This window comes from Carcharhinus amblyrhynchos, chromosome 3, assembly GCF_965287045.1.
Source record: "Carcharhinus amblyrhynchos chromosome 3, sCarAmb.v2.hapA, whole genome shotgun sequence".
NCBI lineage: Eukaryota > Metazoa > Chordata > Chondrichthyes > Carcharhiniformes > Carcharhinidae > Carcharhinus > Carcharhinus amblyrhynchos.
Window position 1 is genome coordinate 39,154,147 of NC_137326.1, and position 12,925 is coordinate 39,167,071.

Below are 12,925 nucleotides of genomic sequence, written 5' to 3' on the forward strand. Positions count from 1 at the left end.
TGGTCACCTTCTCAAAGAACTCAATAAGGTTAGTAAGGCACGACCTTCCCGCTACAAAACCATGCTGACTATCTCTAATCAATTCATTACTCTCCAAATAACTATAAATCCTATCCCTAATAATTCTTTCTAAAACCTTGCCCACTACAGAAGTAAGACTCACTGGTCTGTAATTCCCAGGGAAGTCTCTGCTCCCCTTCTTAAACAATGGGACAACATTCGCTGTCCTCCAATCTTCCGGTACTATACCAGAGACCAACGACGACCTGAAGATCAGAGCCAGTGGCTCTGCAATCACCTCTCTTGCCTCCCATAGAATCCTAGGGTAAATCCCGTCTGGACCAGGGGACTTATCTATTTTCAACCCATCTAGAATATCCAACACATCCTCTGTATCAACTACAATACTTTCTATTTTACACCCCTTCACCCCAGTGACCTCCTCAGCTACATTCATATCGTCCTGCGTGAACACCGAAGAGAAATAATGGTTCAATGCCTCTCCAATCTCTTCCGGTTCCACACACAACTTCCCCCTACTGTCTGTAACTGGCCCTAATCTTGCCCTAACCAACCTTCTGTTCTTGACATACCTATAGAACGCCTTAGGATTCTCCTTAATCCTATCAGCCAAAGTCAAACGTCCCTTTGCCTTCCCACCAACTCCCCCAATTAGCTGTTGACAGTTCCTGCCTGATACCATCAAAATTGGCCTTGGCCCAGTTTAAAATTTTAATTTCTGGGCCAGACCTATCATTCCCCATAACTATCTTAAAGTTAATGGAATTATGATCACTGGTCCCAAAGTGATCCCTCAGTAACACTTCTGTCACCTGCCCTTCCTTATTTCCCAAGAGGAGGTCAAGTTTTGCCCCCTCTCTGTCTGGCCAGCCACATACTGAATGAAAAATTCCTCCTGAATATACTCAACAAATTTCTCTCCATCCAACCCTCTACTACTGTGGCTGTCCCAGTCAATGTTGGGAAAGTTAAAATCCCCTACTATTATCACCCTATTTTTCTTGGAGCTATCTGTAACCTACATATTTGCTCCTCAATTTCCCACTGACTATGTGGGGGCCTATAATTCAGCCCTATCAAAGTGATTGCCCCCTTCATATTTCTCAGTTCAACCCATATAGATTCAGTGGGCGAATCCTTGGATATATCCCCTCTCAGTACTGCTGTGATTTTTCCTTAAACAAAATACAACTCCCTCTCCTCTTTTTCCTCCTGTTCTATCTTTCCTATAGCATCTGTGCCCTAGAACATTGAGTTGCCTGTCCTATCCTTCCCATGTTTCAGTAACTGCAATAATATCTCAGTCCCATGTACCCATTGGTGCCCTGAGTTCATCTGCCTTGCCCGTCAATGTTTCTTAATTTCACACCTGAGAGGATTGTCTCTAATATTTAGCCTTTGCCTACCATGCACCTCCTGTATTCTAGTCCTCTCATTATAAAGGCCAAAATTCTATGAGCCCTTTTGATTATTTTTTGTATCAATTACTGACATTTCAATGTTCGATGTAGCTGGACACCCACATGGACCCTCACTTCAAATAGTAAAAAAAAACAGAAACAAAGTACCCTCTCTTTATTTGTATTCTTCTATTGTATTTTTGGTCCAAGTTCATGACCTTGCATTGCTGACATTGAAATCTATTTGTCAAGGTTTTGCACGTTCACTTAATCTTTCAGCATCTTTTTATACTTTTATGTTTCCATCTAACGTCTCCTTGATGCCACCTACATATATGTTATCAATGGTGGTGCAGTGGTAATGTTACTGGGTGAATAAACCACGGACCCAGGGCAGTGCTTTAGTTTTAAACCACCACAGCAGGTGGGGATGAGAATGATTTTTCTCTCAGTGGGTTATTAGTATGTAGAATTGTCTTCCCTGAAAGACAATGCAGTCTGGGTCTTTGAATTTATAAAGGTTAGACAGATTTTTGATGGGCAAGGGAGCCAGGGGTTACAGGGGGAGGGGAAAGGAAAGTGGAATTAAGACCACAATCAAACCTTATTGAATGGTGGAGCAGGTTTGAAGGGCTGAATGGCCTATTCCTGCTACTAAGTTTTATTTTCCTATCTTTCAGTCAGCATCTGTTAATTGGCCTTAAGTTGATGTTTATCTTCCTTCATTGGTTACTGACCACTCGAGGGCAGAAAATCCTTCTGCCCCCTGATCCCACCTCTGGGAAAATGACCTGAGGGCAGGATGGTGCGAGTAAATTGGCACACTGGCCAACAGCACAAAGTGTGTCTACCTGCGTCTGTAGTCAGCCCCACATGCTGTCAAAACTGGGATTTGGGCACTATGCGAAAGACCAAAAATTCATCAACACAGAGAATATGCAGCGAACATTCATATAGCACACACTGACGCAACAGAACAGAATAACAAGATTCTGGAACTCCAACAAGAAAATAATTGGATCATAACAGGAGCAGAATGAATTGAGGCCAGGCTCCAGACTTATATCAGGGAATCCATGATGACTGACCTGTAGCCCGTTTGGCCTTGCTTGGTACTGCAGAAGATTATAATAGGGAGGTGAGTCTTCTATCCTTTGAACAGTGTGCCAAGGAAGAGAAGTATTGAAAAGAACAGCAAGGCAGGGATTGTGACATTTTCTTTGTAGAGTTGCCCAAAAGGCATACTTTGATTTGGAACTAATGGATTCGGCTGATTAACAGGCGGTGAAGAAGAACAAAGAACTCAGAACAAAGAAATGTACAGCACAGGAACAGGCCTTTCGGCCCTCCAAGCCTATGCTGATCATGATGCCCTAACTAAAAAACAATTTTCTGTCCTTACTCAGTTCGTATCCCTCTATTTCCTCCCTGATCATTTACCCATCCAGATGCCTCTTAAAATTTGCTAATGTATCTGCTTCTACCACAATCTCTAGCAATGCATTCTAAGCACCCATCATTCTTTGCATGAAAAACTTCGCCTGCACGTCACCCTTAAACTTTCCCCCTCTCACCTTGAACAAGCGCCCCTTTGTAATTGACACTTCTACCCTGCGAAAAAGACTTTGCATATCCATTCCATTTATGCCTCTCATAATTTTGTAAGCCTCTATCAGGCCTCCCCTCAACCTTTATCTTTCCAGTGAAAACAATCTTAGTTTATTCAACCTCTCCTCATAGCCAACACCCCTGAGACCAGGTGAACCTTCTTTGCACTCTCTCCAAAGCTTCCACATTCTTCTGAGAATGTGGTGACCAGAACTGCACACGATACTCCAAATATGGCCTAATCAAGGTTTTATATAGCTGCAACATGATTTCCCAATTCTTGTACTCAATGCCCTGGCTGATTAAGGCCATGTCCTTCTTGGTTATGTTGGCCACCTGTGTTGCCACTTTTAGGGAACTGTGGACCTGCACGCCCAGGTCCCTCTGTATATAAATGTTCCTAAGGGTTCTGCCATTTACAATATAATTCATACCTAAATTTCATCCTCCAAAATACATCACCTTGCATTTGTCCGGATTAAATTCCATCTGCCATTTCTGTGCCCAAGTCTCCAATCTATCTATATCCTGTTATATCTTCTGACAATTCATAGCATTATCAACAATTCTGCCAATCTTTGCGTCAATTGCAAACATGCTAAACAGACCACCCACATTTTCCTCCAGATCATTTATGCAGAATACAAACAATAGAGGCCCTAGCACTGTTCCCTGCAGAATGCCACTAGCTCCAGATTTCCATTCTGAAAAAAACACCCTTCCACCACTACTCTCTGTCTTCTATAATCAAGCCAGTTCTGTGTCCAACCAGCCAGCCCACCCTGAATCCCATGTGATTTTAGTTTTTGTACCACTGTACCATGTGGGACCTTGTCAAAAGCTTTACTGAAGTCCACATAAACCACATCCACAGCCTTTCCTTCATCACTTTTCTTTGTCATCGCTTCAAAAAACTCAAGTTGGTGAGAACTGACCCAGAATGGAATCCTGGCCCATACTGGTTTAACAGTTTCCAACATGGGGAGAAGGAAAATCTCCATGACTACAAATGTTTGACCTGATACAGCTAACATGGTGAAGGATGCAGCCCAACACAACTCACCCTGCAAAGATTCTGGAATTGGCTGGCATGGATTAGTTAGTTCATCTAAGCCTTACACCTGAGCGACTGGAGATGAGACAGACAAAGAGAGCTGGCAGACACCTAGGAGTCAGTGGCCATTGTGAAATGATGTCAGGGGTTAGAGAAAATGGATCAGGATTGAGGAGACATCAACACCAGGACTCAATGGCATCCTGAAGAAACATGATGATCTTGGGAAAATTCTGCGGAAGAAGATGGGAAGTGGGTTGGATGGGGTAGAGGTGCTGCTGAAATACAGTAAAATGCCATGAAAGGACATTGTGTTTAAAAATGTTAACTGTTTTGAGATGTTAACATTGTGATGGCCTAGAGCATATTGCAAGGTAATCGTCTAGCATTGTGGACACAATGTACTGTAGTCTGAGAAGTCAGAACCCAGCCATTTGGGACAACTATTTGGCTGGTGTGGTGCAAATCATGAGCCACATGATGACCATGTTTTGTTTGTTAAAGCCCACAAAGTTAAACAGTAAATGGAGACAGATTCCTGTGGTGTGGCCATGCCAATACTCTAGTCCATGACAGTTGTTGGGCAGATATTTCTGGGTTGAAAGCACTCAAGAATTCAAGTATGTTTTAATTAAGAATGATGTTTAGCAATCAAATCGGTGGCAAGGGCAGAAGGGGAAATATTCTAGCTGGTAACCATCATGTTCCATCTTAAGTAAATGCCATCCAGTAAGGAAAGTTGTGGTGAATTAGATATTGGGCATGATTTTCCACCCCGCTCTCTCCCTCCCATTGGCATGTTTTCTGGCAGTGGATGTGGCTTCTGTTAGCCACTAGTGTGTTCTTCCAATCCTGCCAATGGCTATGTCCTTCTGGGTCGCTATCTGTCCTGCTGCTTGGGAACCCAATGTGGAGGAGTCATCTTTGGCGGGACTGGAAAATTTCACCAGCAGGAAGTGCCAGAAAATCGTGCCTATTGTTTTTTGTTCTTCCAACCCGAAGAAGGCAACCTTGAGCCCATTCCTGCTGTCCGTGAAGAGGCCGGTGGGTGTTCAAGATCCAGAAGTCACAGATCTCGTCAGTGAGATCGTGATTTCAGATCTTCCCCACTCCTCCTAACTAACAGGAAGCAGAGAGTTGGAATAACTGGGTGCTTTTCCGGTTGGCAGTTGGTGACTAGTGGTGTGCTGCAGGGATCGGTGCTGGGGCCTCAACTGCTTACCAGATACATCGATGATCTGGAGGAGGGGGTCAAGTGTAGGGTAACAAAGTTTGCAGATGACACAATGATGAATGGGAAAGCGAATTGCGTGGAGGACATGGAAAGTCTGCAGAGAGATTTGATGGGCTGAGTGAGTGGGCGAGGATCTGGCAGATGGAATATAACGTTGGCAAGTGTGAGGTTATCCACTTTGGAAGGAATAATAGTAAAATGGACTATTACTTTAATGGTGAAAAATTACAACATGCTACTGTGCAGAGGGACCTGAGGGTCCTTGTGCATGAATTGCAAAAACCCTGTCTGCAGGTGCAGTAGGTGATCAAGAAGGCAAATGAAATGTTGGCCTTTACTGTGAGGGGGATGGAGTATAAAAGCAGGGAGGTCTTGCTGCAACTGTACAGGGTACTGGTGAGGCTGCAACTGGAGTACTGTGTGCAATTTTGGTCCCCTTATTTGCAAAAGGATATATTGGCCTTGGAGGGACTACAGAGAAGGTTCATCAGGTTGATGCCAGAGATGAGGGGGTTAGCTTATGAGGAGACATTGAGTAGATTGGGCCTGTACTCATTGGAGTTTAGAAGGCTGAGGGGGATCTTATAGAGACATATAAGATAATGAAGGGGGTAGACAGGGTAGAAGCAGCGAGGTTATTTCCACTTAGAAAGGAAACAAGAACTGGAGAGCACAACCTCAAAATAAGGGGGAGTCAATTTAGAACAGAGTTGAGGAGGAACTTCTTCTCTCAGAGGGTACTGAATCTTTGGAATTCTCTGCCCATTGAAGCAGTGGAGGCTACCTCGTTAAATGTGTTTAAGTCACAAGTGGATAGATTTCTGATCAATAAGGGAATTAGGGGTTATGGGGAGTAGTCAAGTAAGTGGAACTGAACCACTATCAGATCAGCCATGATCTTATTGAATGGCAGGGCAGGCTCGAGGGGCTAGATGGCCTACTCCTGCTCCTATTTCTTATGTTCTCACCAGTGACCTAATTAGGTTTATGCCTGCATGGATGTGAACTGGTGACATAATTAGGTTCACGTCCACAATGGGCATAAACCTAATTTACATTCATTTCAATACATTTTAGCATTATTAACACCCCCCTTACCAGGTTTTGATCCTCCCCCATGTTTTCAAACCACCCCAATGTGACGTCACATCAGCGTCGTTTACAACAGGTTCACTCAGACATTAACCTGTTGTGGAGATCCCCATTTGGGGCACAAAGGTAAATATAGCCTCTGGGGTGAGCGGCATGACCAGGCAGTGGCCTGGCAATGCCCCTGGTGCTGCTCCTTGGCACAGGATGGCACTATGTCCATGTCAGCTTGGCAGTGCCAACCTGGCTATATCAATCTGTGCCAAGGGATGGACCCCAGTGGGAACCTTATGTTGGGGTGGAATTCATTTATATATATTTGTGGGGTGAATCAGGCAGGGGAGCAGAGGATGCTGGTGATGGCCAGGGAGGTGGAGGCTTTGGAGAGAGTAGAGAAGGTTTACCAGGATGTTGCCTGGTATGGTGATATTGGCTATGAGGAGAGATTGGATAAACTAGGGTTGTTCTCCCTGGAAAGATGGAGAATGAGGGGAAACCTAACGGAGGTGTACAAAATTATGAGGGGTATGGATAGGGTGAACAGTGGGAGGCTTTTTCCCAGGTCGGAGGTGACAAACACAAGGGGTCACAGGTTCAAGGTGAGGGGGGTGAGGTTTAACTGAGATATCAGAGGGATGTATTTTACACAGAGGGTGGTGGGGGCCTGGAATGCACTGCCAAGCAGGGTGGTGGAGGCAGACACGCTGGGATCGTTTAAGACTTATCTGGATAGCCACATGAACAGACTGGGAATGGAGGGATACAGAAGAATGGTCTAGTTGGACCAATGAGAGGCACAGGCTTGGAGGGCCAAAGAGTCTGTTTCCTGTGCCATATTGTTCTTTGAGGGTTGGGTGTCAGCTCTGACTATGGGGGTTGGCAAAGGGGGGAGGGGCAGCTGAGGGGCAACAAAGGGGGGAGGGGCAACTTGGGGGGTGGGGGGAAGGGGCTGTTCTAGGAACAGCCAATTCAATAATAGCAGTTTTTCATGGGGATGATCACCATTTTCTGCAGTGCCATCTGTATTCATCAGCTCTGACCTTACTTTTGAAGAACTGAGGGATTCCTAATTCTCATGTCTGCTCTGAGTCTAGTCGATGGTGTCTCTGTGAAAGAAAAGAACTTACTGCTGATTATATAAATGTCCTCAGCTTCTGAAGGCTGAACATAGAAACATACAGAATAGGGGCAGAAGTAGGCCATTTGGCCCCTTGAGCCTCCTCCACCATCCAATAAGACCACTGCTGATCTGTTTGTGAATCATTTACCTTCACCTTAAAAATATTCAATGTCCCTGCTTCTGAGGCCACCTTCTGAGGCAGAGGCCGGAATTTTACCAGTATGCCCGCCCCGATTCCAGGGGTGGGTGAGCCTCGGAGAACGACACTCTCCGTTGGCCTCGTACGAAACTTGGGTGGGCATGCTGGAAAAATTCCACCCAGAGAGTTTCAAATTCGCACAACATTCTGAGAGAAGAAAATTCTCCCCCGTCCTCTAAGAGCAACCATTAATTTGAAAAAAGTGCTTCTTATTCTGGGCTCACCCACAATAGGAAACATCGGGGGGGCGGGGGGGGGGGGGGTGCGATTCTCCCATCCCAATGCACGTTTTTTTGGCACGTCGGGATCAGAGAATTGCATGGTGGCCATTTTGCGGGATTCGTGCATGTGTTCTCCCAGAGCTGGAGAACAGATGTTCTGGAAACTGTTGGGAGAAGAGGTAAGTAATTTAAATTTTTTAAAATGTATTTTAAATCTCATTATTGGACCTGGCACGGAATCCTCCAGGCACGATAGCATCTCCCACCCCACCAGGAGTATTTCACTCCAGCGGGGTTTACAGTAGCTCCCCACTTGTGGGGAACTAACAGGAGACTGTGCTGGGATGAAGAGGGGGCAATCGGGGCACCCCAGTGGGTCGGGCAGCACAGAGGTGGTGCCCCCTGGGCATGGGCACCCTGGCACTGCCAACCTGTGCCCCCGGCACTGCCCAAGGGGCAAAGTGCCCATGCCTAGGAGACACCTTGGCACTGTCTATCGGCATTGGGACCAGGGGTGGGGAGGCCTGAGGGGGCAAAGGGTGGGGCCCAGGGGTATGACATTATGGACAGAGGTCAAGGGGTGGGGCCTTCCATGGGCAGGGCCTAGTGGGCGATTTGTGGGGGTGGGGGTTCCCGCTACCATTCTGCATTGGAGGGAGGCCAGCAATCGGGGCAGGCTGGGGGAGTAATGGTCTGCTGGGATGGGAGTGTGGGAGGACTGCCACTGCTTGTGGGGGGTGCTGCAGATCGGGGTGCTCTGGGGTGGGGCAGGGGGGGCGTTGGGGCTGCCTTGGGAATGCTTGTGCAGACCGTGATTGGGCCACTGGGGGGTAGAGGCTGGAGGAGCAGTAATGAGGGGCTGATTAGTTGGCCAGCGATCAAGCTGGCCAGCAAATGGGGAGACTGACAGATTGGGACCACTGTGCATGTGCAGAATTCCAGAACTGTCAGACTCCGGCACGAATAGGCCCCGCCACCCCCCAGCTTTTAATGAGATTCATGATTGGGATCTCTGCATTGCATGGTTCGGGTCTGAAGTTGAATGCAAATTGTGACTTACACCAGATTTCTCGCAATTCAGCATTTTGGGAGTGTTGCTTCCATCCTTTCCACTCTGTGAGGTCAGCCTCACATCTGTGATGGGTAAATTGTTGGCAGGTATTTTGAGAGACAGTATCTACAAGCATTTAGAGATGCAAGGACTGATTAGGGACAGTCAGCATGGCTTTGTGAATGGAAAAATCATGCCTCACAAATTTGATTGAGTTTTTTGAACAGGTAATAAAGAAGGTAGATGAGGGCAGTACAGTTGATGTTGTCTACATGGACTTTATCAAGGCCCTTGACAAGATACCACATGGTAGGTTGTTGCATAAGGTTAAATCTCAAGGGATCCAGGGTAAAGTAGTCAAATGGATACAAAATTGGCTTGATGACAGAAGACAAAGGGTGGTTGTAGAGGGCTGTTTTACAAATTGGAGGCCAGTGGCCAGCGGTGTGCCTCAGGGATCGGTGCTGGGTCCACTGTAATTTGTCATTTATTTTAATGATTTGGATGAGAGTTTAGGAGGCATGGTTAATAAGTTTGCAGATGACACCAAGATTGGTGGTATAGTGGCTAGTGAAGAACATCATCTAGAATTGCAATGGGATCTTGATCAATTGGACCAGTGGGCTGACGAACGGCAAATGGAGTTTAATTTAGAACATAAGAAATAAGAAATAGGAGCAGGAGTAGGCCAACTAGCCCTTCGAGCCTGCCCCGCCATTCAATAAGATCATGGCTGATCTGTCTTGGCTCAGCTCCACATTCCCGCCCTCTCCCCATAACCCTTAATCCCCTCGCTTATCAAAAACCCATCAACCCGCGTCTTAAGAATATTTAGCGAGGTAGCCTCCACCACTTCAACAGGCAGAGAATTCCAGAGATTCACCACCCTTTGAGTGAAGAAGTTCCTCCTCAACTCCGTTCTAAACCGCCCCCCCTTTATCTTGAGGCTGTGCCCCCTAGTCCAACTATCCTTTCTGAGCGGGAAGAGTCTCTCCACCTCTATCCTATCCATCCCATTCATCATCTTATACGTCTCAATGAGATCTCCCCTCATTCTTCTAACCTCTAACAAGTACAAGCCTAATTTATTCAGCCTCTCCTCATAGCTCAACCCCCTCAACTCCGGCATCAGCCTTGTAAACCTCCTCTGCACTCCCTCCAAGGCCAAAATATCCTTGCGTAAGTACGGCGCCCAAAACTGCACACAGTACTCCAGCTGCGGCCTCACCAATGCCCTATACAGCCGCAGCAAGACCTCCCTACTTTTATATTCAATCCCCTTCGCGATGAAGGCCAGCATCCCATTCGCCTTCGAGGTGATGCATTTTGGTCGGTCGAACTATGGCAGGACTTACTCAGTTAATGGTAGGGCAATGGGGAGAGTGACAGAACAAAGAGATTTAAGGGTATAGGTTCATAGTTCCTTGAAAGTGGCGGCATAGATGGACAGAATGGTGAAGAAGGCATTCGGCATGCTTGGTTTCATTGGTCAAAACATTGAATACGGGAGTTGTGATGTCTTGTTGAAGTTGTACAAGACATTGGTAAGGCTACACTTGGAATACTGGTGGCATAGACAAGTTGGGCCGAATGGCCTGTTTCCACGCTGTGAACCTCTATGACTTCATGACTCCACCTTGTCAGGACAATTCAGGATCTTATATATTTCAATCAAGTCACCCCTCACTCTTGTAAACTCCAGTGGAAACAAGCCCAGTCTGTCAAGCCTATCCGCATAAGACAACCATTCTAGTAAACTGCTCCTGGACAGGATCACTTACATCTTTTTTTAAATAAAGAGAACAAAACTACACACAGTATTTGAGATGTGAGCTGGAATTTTACGGCTGTTCTCGCTGATGGAATTCTCTGATTCCGCTGCAGTGAACAGACATTTGGCTGAATGCCAAATTCTCCATCCCCACTTGCAGCGGCAGGATGTAAACGGTTGGAAAATTTTGTCTGCGGTCTCACTAATGCCTTGAATAACTAATCCTTACTTTTATGTCAAATTCCTTTTGTAATAAAGGCTAGCATTCCATTAGCCTTCTTAATCACTTGCTGTATCTCTATACTTACATTTTCTAACTCATGCATTAGAACACCTAGATCCCTCTGCATCTCGATATTCTGCAGTTGTTCTATGTTTAAGTAATACTCTGCTTGTTTTATTCTTTCTGCTCATTTTCCCACATTATCTCACATTTTGCCCATTCACTTAACCAATCTATATCCATTTGCAAACTTCTTGGGTGGGATTTCTTGGCCATTCCTGCAGATGGCATCTTCCATTGTCATCAAGGGCGCCCCACCGCCATGTAGAGAGTGTGGACGATGTGAAGCAGCCACAGGGGGAGCACCAAATGGAAGAGAATGGGAACACAAGGTGCCACATTGTTAGATGCACTTGAGGGGCCACCTGAGTAAAGATCCCTTTGAAATACACTGACAGGGAACTTGTTTGGATCCCCTAGGCAGTTGGAGAGAAAAGATTACGTGACAAGCCTTTGTATGTTTAAGCATCTGTTTTCTCTGCAGAACTGAGGACAAGCAGTTGAAATGCTGTGAGAGAAAACCCAAGTGGATATCCCTCCTGCCTCCCTCTCTCCACAAGCCACCTTGTAATCTTCAAACTCCGCATGCTGACCATGCCCATGCAGGGAAGCCCTTGCTGCAAATGGATGCACCTTAAAAAAAAAAATTTAGCCCACTCCTACCACCTCCAGAAGAAAAGCCAAATCAGCTATCCATATCTTCAAATTGGAACCATCAGAACCACCAAAGGAGCATAGCAAGACAACCAAACTCATCCTGAAATCAGGCGAGCAATCACACTACAACTTGTATATTCCCTTTACTTTTCATGGACTCGAACTAACCAACCTATCCTTTCCCACTCGGTAATCTATATTTGTATATAAATGAGAAAGTATTTTATCATTTTACTTAGACCTATTTACGTATAATAAAGTTAACCTCTTTGATTGATAAACTCAAAGAAGCCTGTCCAATTGGTTCTGTTATAACCACAGCGCATAAATAGTTAAGTACTCACTAAATGAGAAAGTATATCCTTTTCTAACGAAAAGGTTTGTTGCACTCAGTTGAGCAGAGGGAAAAGAGAGAAACTATTTGATTGCTCCTTACCTGATCCTAATAACATATAGAAAATATGGTTGACAAGCAGTTGGCTCAAAATTTTGTTTACCAAAGACCATAGGACCCAAAGGATGTAGGATTCTTGCAGTTAAATTTTTTAGTGTAAGGTTGGGCTCATGGATTGCTAATTACTATCATTGTGGAAATGATTATAAAGAAAAATATAATTTGAGTTTAGGAACAACAAGTTTGGAGGGAGAAAAAGCTCATTGAACTTACTGCTCCCAAGAGATTGTGTACATTTTACCACTGGACAAACAATTCAGATAAATAATCCAATTTTTTGGTATTTGGTATTTGGTGTCATTTAGATTCAACAGAGATAATTAACATAGTCTATACAATATAAGAAAACTTGTTAAGTATCTGCATCTGTGTTTTTCCATTGCCCTATTACCTTCTTTCAGTATCTGGTTTTTCATTGAGATAAAAATAGCACTGCTTTGACATGAATATGGAAGTTTAAACACTATTAATGAGTATAATATTTTTATGTTCTGACTTAATTTTGACTCTAATCTGTAGGTCCTGGTTCCCCAAATCTTTGAGAGTGTTTCTCCTCGCCTCGAGATCTAGGTAATTTTTTTAATAAAGCACCAGAGATAACAAACAGCATGTGCTCTTGGTAATCGGAATAAAGTGGATGAGCTGGTGGCGCAGATCGACACAAATGGATACGATCTGGTGGCCATTACAGAGACGTGGCTGCAAGGTGACAGGGACTGGGAGATGAATGTACAGGGCTATCAAGTGTTTAGGAAGGATAGGC